This window comes from Piliocolobus tephrosceles, chromosome 5 (genome assembly GCF_002776525.5).
Source record: "Piliocolobus tephrosceles isolate RC106 chromosome 5, ASM277652v3, whole genome shotgun sequence".
NCBI classification, from domain to species: Eukaryota; Metazoa; Chordata; class Mammalia; order Primates; family Cercopithecidae; genus Piliocolobus; species Piliocolobus tephrosceles.
Genome location: NC_045438.1, coordinates 139,041,062 through 139,050,321, shown reverse-complemented (window position 1 = coordinate 139,050,321; position 9,260 = coordinate 139,041,062). Strand labels below are relative to the sequence as shown.

The 9,260-nt window shown below is 48.9% G+C and overlaps 1 pseudogene across 1 annotated transcript; it reads right to left on the bottom strand.

Moving 5' to 3' along the window:
• Positions 1–921: 921 nt before the first annotated feature.
• LOC111534558 lies at positions 922–4,003 on the bottom strand (annotated as a pseudogene). The gene is made up of 7 exons (XR_003306581.2): positions 3,710–4,003; positions 3,310–3,579; positions 2,791–3,066; positions 1,912–2,187; positions 1,694–1,810; positions 1,219–1,251; positions 922–1,076 (listed from the first exon to the last, which is right to left on the bottom strand). The product of XR_003306581.2 is annotated as an HLA class I histocompatibility antigen, A alpha chain-like (transcript).
• Between the last annotated feature and the right edge of the window lie 5,257 nt (positions 4,004–9,260).

The window sequence follows — 9,260 nt, the reverse complement described above, 5'->3', positions numbered from 1 at the left end:
TCAGGGCAGGAAGAAGAGTAGGAAGAGCAGAAGAGGAGCTCCAACAGAAGTTACCTGTGATGAGAAACTAGGGAACCCATCCTCTGCAAATTTCAGAATCCGGTTCCTTTAAAACGATTGGAGACAAGATGGAAAATACAATCCAGGAAAGAGCCCTGGGAGGAGGGCAAGATCTGGACAGGTCTGAAAATTTATCTCTTGATACCACAAGGAGATTTGTATGCAGGGACCGCCCTAGGTGACATTCAACTCCCTGTGATCACAGGTCTTGGTGGGACAAGGTTCTACTGAAGGGCCAAGGACAATAAAGGAGCAAAGATGACTCTGCCAAGCAGTGACCACATAAAGCCCGTGGTGGCCAGAACACAAACTGGGCACAGCCCCATCTACTCTCCTCCCCTGCAACAAATCAGCATAAGAAACACGTGGACTCTGGAAGGTTCTCATGTCTTCCATTTATTTTGTCTCTCAAATTTCAGGAATCTCCTCCTTTAATTAACTCATCAACGTCTCATGGCAAGAATTTGAAAAAGTAAATTTATACTCAGGTTCTAATTTTAATAGGGAAGGAAGAAGTTACAGCTCAGTGCACCGTGAAGTTGAGACAGAGGTAGAGACATCCCAGCCCAACCTCCCTGGAACAGGAAAGATAAATGGGGAGGGAACACAGGTCAGCGTGGGGAAGAGGGTCATAGTGGACACGGGGGTGGGGTGTTCTCCCCACCTCCTCACATTATGCCTGCAGGAACACAGACACATTCAGGTGCCTTTGCAGAAAGAAAGTCAGGGTCCTTCAAGTCACAAAGAGAAGGCGTGAACAAATCTTGCCTCTCAATCCCACACAAGGCAGCTGTCTCACACTATAGAAAAAATATTCATGAACAAATTCACATCCATCACAGTGAGGAGTGACACTTTAAACAGCCCATCACATGCTCAATACATCCAAGTCAAAGAAACCCCATAGCACAGCTGCGTCCACTGTTCCCCCCAACATTCCACACACATCAGGCCCCCCAGGGTCTCACCTTTACAAGCTGTGAGAGACACATCAGAGCCCTGGGCACTGTCACTGCCTGGAGTAGAACAAAAACAGGACCTGGTCAGATCCCTCTGGAGATGTGGCTAGAGGAGGAACTCTGGGCTGGGTGAGCTCCCCCATGGGCTCCCAACCACAAGATCCCAAGGATCTCAGGGATCAGCCTCCTTCATACTTACTTGCAGCCTGAGAGTAGCTCCCGCCTTATCTATCTATGAGAAGAAAATGTTCTGTGAGATATCAGAAAGGAACCAGGGCCATAAGGTCCTAGAGGAATCTCCTAGTCTTGGACCCCAGAGAAGTTTCCAGAAATGTGTGATTGCAGACCCAGGGCGGGATCAGGAAACATGAAGAAAGCAGGTGTGGGTCCTGGACCAACTGCTCTCCTGAGGTCTATCCTCAGCAGGGACCTTCCCTTGTGACTTGTGACTGCTGGGATCAGGTCCCATCACCATAATCAAGGTGATAAATCTGCCCTTCATTTTAACAGGTGCTTTACAAAAGAGTAGGTGCTGGCACACAGGGCCCAGGCTGGGTCGGCCCATGAGTGTGGATGGTGCTTCCCAGTAACCGGGCAGGGTACACTTCTACCTGGGGCTTGAAACCCTCAGTGAGACAAGAAATCCCAGACCCCACTCCTCACCCCTTCCTCACCTGAGCTCTTCCTCCTGCACATCACAGCAGCGACCACAGCTCCAGTGACCACAATTCCAAGCAGAACCAGGCCAGCAATGATGCCCACGATGGGGATGGTGGACTGGGAAGACAGCTCTGGGAAAAGAGGGGAAGGTGAGGGGTCCTGACCCTGCTAAAGATCTCTAGAGAGGCTCCGCTTTCCCTAAGAGACATGACACCCCCATCTCCCTCTTTACCCCATCTCAGGGTGAGGGGCTTGGGCAGACCCTCATGCTGCACATGACAGGTGTATCTCTGCTCCTCTCCAGAAGGCACCACCACAGCCGCCCACTTCTGGAAGGTTCCATCCCCTGTAGGCCTGGTCTCCACGAGCTCTGTGTCCTGAGTTTGTTCCTCTCCATCCCGCTGCCAGGTCAGTGTGATCTCCGCAGGGTAGAAGCCCAGGGCCCAGCACCTCAGGGTGGCCTCATGGTCAGAGACGGGGTGGTGGGTCACATGTGTCTTGGGGGGGTCTGATGGGAAGAGTCAGAAAATTCAGGCATTTTGCATCTGTCATGGGACACTCCAGCAGCACGCATGTGACCATCTTGAGAATGGACAGGACACCTGGGGTGGGGAAGGGAGCCCAGAACCCAGACACCATCCTGCACACAGGCACCTGGGAGAATCTCCTATTCCGTGGAAAATTCTATTCCCTGAGGAAGGAACACTGACTTCTGGTCCTGACCTGAGTGGAGGCTGAGGGACTCAGAGGAGCTGGACTCAGACCCCCACACACATTGAGTGTGAAGAAGAGAACAGGGCCTGAGAGGAAAAGTCACAGGGCCCAAGGCTGCTGCCAGTGTCAAGGTGTCAAAAGGAACCCCTGATCAGTATTCCAGGGATCGTCTTCCCTTCATTCCCTCAGAGATTTTATCCTTAATTGTGTCAGAGAGCAGGGCGGACCCTCAGAGTCACTCTCTGGTCAGGATCTGGAAACCCAGGAGGATTCCTCTCCCTCAGGACCAGAGGGAGGGCGATATTCTAGTGTTGGTCCCAGTCGTCTCCCCTCCTTGTGGGAGGCCAGCCCGGGAGATCTACAGGTGATCAGAGAGGCGTCCTGTGGCCCCTGGTACCCGCGCGCTGCAGCGTCTCCTTCCCGTTCTCCAGGTATCTGCGGAGCCACTCCACGCACGTCCCCTCCAGGTAGGCTCTCAGCTGCTCCGCCTCACGGGCCGCCTCCCACTTCCGCTGGGTGTTCTGAGCCGCCATGTCCGCGGCGGTCCAGGAGCGCAGGTCCTCGTTCAGGGCGATGTAATCCCTGCCGTCGTAGGCGAACTGTTCATACCCGCGGAGGAGGCGCCCGTCGGGCCCCAGGTCGCAGCCGTACATCTCCTGGATGGTGTGAGACCCTGGCCCCGCCCCCGCGGTCAGCCCGGTCCCCGGAGCCCCGCCCCGTCCCGCCCAACCCGCGGGGATTTTGGCCTCAACTAAAAAGGAAATCGGGTAAAGGCGCCTGGGGCTCTCCCGGGTCAAGGGTCTCGGGGTCCCGCGGCTTCGGGGTGGATCTGGGACCCAGAGACTCGGGGCCACCCGGGCCGTCCGTGGGGGATGGGGAGGGGTCGTGACCTGCGCCCCGGGCCGGGGTCACTCACCGGCCTCGCTCTGGTTGTAGTAGCGGAGCAGGGTCCTCAGGTTCACTCGGTAGGTCTGTGTCGCGTTCTTCATGTTCTGTGTCTCCTGGTCCCAATACTCTGGACCCTCCTGCTCCACCCACGGCGCCCGCGGCTCCGTCCTCGGACTCTCGGCATCGCTGTCGAACCGCACGAACTGCGTGTCGTCCACGTAGCCCACGGCGAAGAAGCGGGGCTCCCCGCGGCCGGGCCGGGACACGGAGGTGTAGAAATACCTCATGGAGTGAGAGCCTGGGGGCGAGGAGAGGCTGAGACCCGCCCGACCCTCCTCCCTGCGCGGCTCCCCGGGTCCTGCGCCCCCGCCGGGCGGGCCCCTCGCTGCTTCCCGAGGAGGCCGTTTTCCTCCCGACCCCGCACTCACCCGCCCGGGTCTGGGTCAGGGCCAGGGTCCCTGAGAGCACCAGGAGGAGGGTTCGGGGCGCCATGACCGCCATCCTCGGCGTCTGCGGAGAATCTGAGTCCTGGTGGGTGAGTGCGGACTTGAGAACCGGGACTGCGGCGACGCTGATTGGCATCTCTAGAAACCCGACACCCAATGGGAGTGAGAACTGGGTCCCCGTCGTAAGTATTCCGGAAGAAGGACACGACGCAGGTTGTCAGAAGAAGAGAAACTGCGGAGATGGGGAATCCCCAACGCTGGGACTCCGCAATCCATACACCGCCTTCGGGGCCTGAGACCTGAGAGCCACACCTGGGGCCCTGGGACTTCGCCCTGACCCCCCTCCTCTTGTGCCAAGCGCTCTATCTCACTGTTTCCCTGAGTCTTGGCCCGGGGGCTGTCTGAGAAACCAGGGAGAACCCCTGGGCATGGGCCCCGTTCCTCTCCCTTCACTTTTCATCCCGGAATCTCCATCCCTGAACTGGACTCCCTGCCTCCCACTCCTTACCTGTCCCCTTGGACTCTTCTAGAAGAAAACTCACCCCACGGAGCTTGGTGCCAGAGACTGAGCTTACTCTGGGAATGAGGGTATAGAGACTGTTTTTTTTTTTTTTTTTTTTTTTTTGGTGGTGGTTGTTTTTTTTAAAATCTGGAAAAGTTGCGCCTGAGTGCATGAGACAGAATAGAGATCAGTTTGCTGTTTGTTTATTAAATACATTGGGTAGTAGAATCTTGGTAACCCCCGAATGATCAGGAATCTAATCGGTTAAAAAGGTGACTTTGGCCCTTGATTTATAAATGTGTCCAAAAGCGTTACAACAGGACTCACAAAGCTCCTAAATTTCACTTTCGCAAACAATGTATCTGTGACTCCCACTTGTCGTATTTTAAATGTACCATCATTCCATAGCTCTGAGTTTCTGTGTGAGTCCAGGATATTTCCTCAGTATAAACTAGCACACTGTGTTACTATGTGTTGCAACCAGGAGACATATAGTTTGCAGACTATATGTCCGCAAACAGTACAGACTATTCACCTCACAGTTGCAACTGTTCAGTGCAGTCACAGTGCCCCTCACCAGTGCTCATGCACTGCCTGTTTTTAGGAAGTATCCATTTCTAAGTGTTGTGTATATTTTATAGGAACACTTAGTATTTTTAAAACCTGATTAACATAAAAACAATTAGTTTTTAGGCAGACCCACATGAGGTATTAAAGGCCAACTGCCAAGGACACCCTGCTAGGCTCTGTAGATGGATATATTAAAATCCATAAAACAATGTATTGAAACCTAAGAATTCTGCTGCTTTCGAATTCTTTCCTCTGGTCCTTTTCCTCAGAGCCTGCTTCTCCAGCCCTTCCTTCAGTCCCTCTCATTCTTCAGACCTTCCTCTCCCCTTAGTCCCCACCGCACTGTCACTTGTGAATTGTGACACTAGCACTGTCCCATGACCTGCTACATGACTGTTGTCTTCACAGTGGTCCTGCTCCTGTCAGTCAGAGTGTGTCATTTCTCCACTTAAAACACTCCAGTGTCTCCACTTCGGTCTTGTGAAACTTCTGGAGTGTCAGGCAGGTGAGCATATGAAGGGATACCTGGTTCATCATAGGCACTAAATTAATTTTTATTGACTTCATGAATGAAATATGAGTGTATTAAATTGCATCCCAGATAATTGTGAAGTGTAAAACACTGAAAAAGTTCAGAAAGATTTTATTTTATGTAACTAGTGTGCATAGCAGTTCATCAGTTCATTCATGCACTACCACCCTTGGCAAAACAACACCCATTTATCTGCTTCTAGTTCATTGGTCAGAAATCTGGGCAAGATGTGGAGAGAATCTCTGTTCTGGGCTTCCAAAAGCTGTGTTTTCATTTTGAATCCTCCTTCAGGTTCATAGAGAGGTGGCAGAATGCAGTTTCTTACAGTTGTAAGACTAAAGTCCCTGTGCTGATGGTTGTCAATATAGAGAATGGGGAGGGCTGTGCTCAATTCCTGGTGCTCACCAGCGTTCTTTCCTACACAGCCCCCCCCCCCCCCCCCTTTTTTTTTTTTTTTTTTTGGCAGAGTCTCGCTCTGTAGCCCAGGCTGGAGTGCAGTGGTGCAATCTCAGCTCACTGCAAGCTCCACCTCCCTGGTTCACGCCATTCTCCTGTCTCACCCTCCCAAGTAGCTGGGACTACGGGCGCCAGCCACTACGCTCGGCTAATTTTTTTTTTTTTTTTTTTTTTTGTATTTTTAGTAGAGACAGGGTTTCACCGTGTTAGCCAGGATGGCCTCGATCTCCTGACCTCTTGATCCGCCTGCCTCAGCCTCCCAAAGTACTGGGATTACAAGCGTGAACCACTGCACCCGGCCCATAGCCCCTTCATTTTCAAAGCCCATGGTGGAGGAAACCCCTCATGCTGAATGCCTCTCACACTGCATTTCTCTATGCTCAGGAAGAACCCAGTCCTTTCAAGGGCTCACCTGATTAGAACAGTCCAAGCAGGAGAAACCCAGCCTAAAGTCAACTAATTGAGCCCCTTATTTATATCTGCTAAATCCCTTCACAGCAGCACCTACATTAGAGTTGGTTAAATCACTGGGGGAAGGTGAATGACCAGGAGCTGGCTGTTGGGACCATCATAGAATCAGCCCAGCAAGGGCTGGATCTTCCTTTTGTGTTTAATTGCAACACAGTTGGAAATTGAAGTTCAAGTAAAGTGATCATTGTGAACGATATTAAACTACATCCTCTTTGGCCATGGAAATTCTCCTTACCTTTTAAAACTAAATTACATGTTTAATATCTTATAATTACTTTAGGCCATATGTGGTGGCTCACGCCTGCTATCCTAGCACTGTGGAAGGCAGAGGAAGGCAGATTTGTTGACTCCAGAAGTTCACGATCAGCCTGGGCAAAACCCCCATCTCTACAAAAAAATTAGAAAATTAGTCAGGCATGGTGGTTCATGCCTGTAGTCCCAGCTACTCAGGAGGCTGAGATCAGAGGGTCCCTTGAGCCCAGGAGGTCGACACTGCAGTGCATGGTGATCATGCCACCACACTCCAGCCTGGGTTACAAAGTGAGACCTTGTCTCGAAAATAATAATGATAATGATGATACATTTGGAGCAAATGCAATTTAACATGTAATAATACATCCTCTCTTGTGAAAATGTATTATTTATTTATGATTGAGTAACAAATTATGTAACACTTAACTCAAAACAATAAATATTCATCATCTCCCACAGTTTCCAATGGTTAGGAATCCAGGAGAGGTTTCCCTGAGTGCTTCTGGCTCAGGACCTCTCACAAGATTGCAGTCCAGTTGTCAGTCAAGGGCTGCATCATCTGAGGACTTCACTGGGGCTGAGGATTCACAAGAAAGATGGATCAGTCACATGGCTGTTGGAAAAGGCCTAGTTCCTTGTTATCTAGTCCCAGAAGTCCTCAGTTCTCAGTCACATGGACCTTCCTGCAGGGCTGCTTATGGCAAAGCAGCTGGATTTCCCCAGAGCTCATGATCCCAGAGACAGAGAGAGAGAGAAGGTGGAAGCTGCAGTGAGTTTTATGTTCTACACCCAACGTCACAAACTGTTATGTCAGCATTACTCTATAAGTTAGAAGTTGTATTAGTCCATTCTCACACTGCTATAAAGAAATATCTGAGATTGGGTGATTTATAAAGGAAAGAGGTTTAACTGACTCACAGTTCTGCATTGCTGAGGAGCTTGCCCCAGAAAACTTCAGAGTCACGGCAGAAGTGGAAGCAAACATGTCCTTCTTCACATGGTGGCAGGAGAGAGAAATGCAGAATGAAGCAGGGAAATGCCCCTTATAGAACCATCACATCTCATGAGATTTCCCTCAGTATCATGAGAACAGCATGGGGGAACTGTTCCCATGATCCAGTCACCTCCCATGTGGTTCCTCCCCCAACAGATAGGGAGTACAATTCGAATGATAATTCAAGATGAGATTTGGGTGGGAACACAGAGCTAGTCCATATCAGAAGTGCCTCATTAAGTCCAAGCCACACTCAAGAGGGGGAATTAAGCTGCACCTCTGGAAGGGAACAGTATCAAACGATTTGAATATACGTTAAAAGCAAAATTAAAACTATTGTTTCTGGTTTTTCAAAATCAAAGACTTCTATTATCTAATTATTTTTCATTAACTCTTTAAGCTTGTCTTTTAATTTAATTTTATTTTAAGTTCCAGGGTACCTGTGCAGGATGTGCAGGTTTGTTACATAGGTAAACATGTGCCATGGTGGTTTGCTGCACCTATCAACTCATCACCTAGGCATTAACCCTGGCATGCATTAGCTGTTTTTGCTAATGATCCTCCCAACCACTGCCCTCTCCCAACAGGCCCCAGTGTGTGTTGTTCCTCTTGCTGTGTCCATGTGTTCTCATTGCTTAGTTCCCAATTATAAGAGAGAACATGTGTTGTTTGGTTTACTGTTCCTGTGTGAATTTGCTGAGGATAATGGCTTCCAGCTCATCCATATCTTTAAAAAGGACTTGATCTCATTCCTTTTTATGGCTGCATAATATTCCATGGTGTATATGTACCATATTTTCTTTATCCACTCCATCATTGATGGGCATTTGGGTTGATTCCATGTCTTCGCTGAAGACTATTCACTATTCCACTGTGAATAGTGCTGCAATGAGTGTAAACATGCATATATCTTTATAATAGAATGATTTATATTCCTTTGGGTATATATCCTGTATTGGGATTGCTGGGTCAAATGGTATTTCTGGTTCTAAATCTTTGAGGAATTGCCACACTGTCTTCCACAATGGATTAACCAAGTTACTTTTCCTCTAACAGTGTAAAAGCATTCCTGTTTCTCCGCAACCTCGCCAGCATCTGTTGTTTCTTGACTTTTTAATAATTGCCATTCTGACTGGCATGAGATGGTATCTCATTTGTGGTTTTGATTTGCATTTCTGTAATGATCCGTGATGTTGACCTTTTTTTCATATTTTTGTTGGCCATATGTGCGTCTACTTCTGAGAAGTGTCTGTTCAGGTCCTTTGCCCACTTTTTAATGAAGTTGTTTTTTTCATGTAAATTTGCTTAACTTCTTTGTAGATTCTGAATATTAGACCTTTGTCAGATGAGTAGATTGCACACATTTTCTCCCATTCCGTAGGATGTCTGTTTGCTCTGATGATAGTTTGTTTGCTGTGCAGAAGCTCTTTTGTTTAATTAGATCCCATTTGTCAAGTTTTGCTTTTGTGGCAGATGCTTTTGGCGATTTCATCATAAATTCTTTGCCCATCCCTATGTCTGGAATGGTATTGCCTAGATTTTCTTCTAGGGTTTTTCTAGTTTTGGATTTTACGTTTAAGTCTTTAATCCATCTTGAGTTAACTTTTGTGTAAAATGTAAGGAGGGGGTCCAGTTTCAATTTTCTGCATATGGCTAGCCAGTTCTCCCAGCATCATTTATTAAATAGGGAATCCTTTCTCCATTGCTTGTTTTTGTCAGGTTTGTTGAAGATCAAATGGTTGTAGATGTGCAGTCT